At 39.8% G+C, this 884-nt stretch overlaps 1 long non-coding RNA gene across 1 annotated transcript; it reads left to right on the forward strand.

Moving 5' to 3' along the window:
- Positions 1–432: 432 nt before the first annotated feature.
- LOC123729580 (uncharacterized) lies at positions 433–884 on the forward strand. Its single transcript, XR_006761229.1, has 2 exons — positions 433–663; positions 825–884. It is a non-coding gene; the product is annotated as an uncharacterized lncRNA (long non-coding RNA).

Below are 884 nucleotides of genomic sequence, written 5' to 3' on the forward strand. Positions count from 1 at the left end.
AATACTGCCCCCTAGCCCCAACAGGTTAAAATGGTGTAAAATAGTTGATTGTTTGAGAAAATTGAATTGTGGTATTTTAATTGGTTTTGTATTTCGCGCCATGCGATGCCATTGGCTGTTGGCTAGGGGTTCCGCTAGCGGAACGTCTAGATGCAAGAGGTTAAAGATTGCTGTATACCAGCAGAACCCATCCAACTTGAAGGAGCTGAAGCAGTTTTGCCTTGAAGAATGGGAAAAAAAATCCCAGTAGCTAGATGTGCCAAGCTTCTAGAGACATACCCCAAGAGACTTGCAGCTGTAATTGCTGATAAAAAAGCTGGCTCTACAAAGTATTGACTTTGAGGGGGTGAATAGTGTAACTGACAGTTAATCTGTAAGTCTATGTCGTTGTTTGTTGTTTGAATTGTTTACGTGTTCGCTATACAAGGGAAATGATAAGACAGGTGGAACTACGTGGCTAATAACTGTTGTAACGGGGATCATTATCGTAGCAACACATCTTTGGGGGTGAAGGCTTTCCCGCGCGATGTTAGCTAAGTTTTCATGTTACCGGGTGTAGTTCGTAAAGGTTGATATGTGTATGTTAGGATGAAGCGTGAATTCATGCCAGGAATATAAGTGTGAAGTTTGATTTCCTCCCTTCTGTAATAAGCAGCCAATGAGGTATTTTTTCCTTTATTCGTGTGCTCAATCTGATACTGTTATAGCTCCGGCTAAACTGTTTATGTATGTAATTACTTCAGAGTTATACCAAGCTAATAAGTCACTCATAAGACAAGAAGGTGTAAGAGTGTGCTTAAACTGTATTTTCATTTACTTTATAGTTCTCACGGAAGGTGATAATTCTGACTAAACTACAGAATAAAGCCGCCAGTTAAAATCAA

This window comes from Salmo salar, chromosome ssa21 (genome assembly GCF_905237065.1).
Source record: "Salmo salar chromosome ssa21, Ssal_v3.1, whole genome shotgun sequence".
Classification (NCBI taxonomy): Eukaryota; Metazoa; Chordata; class Actinopteri; order Salmoniformes; family Salmonidae; genus Salmo; species Salmo salar.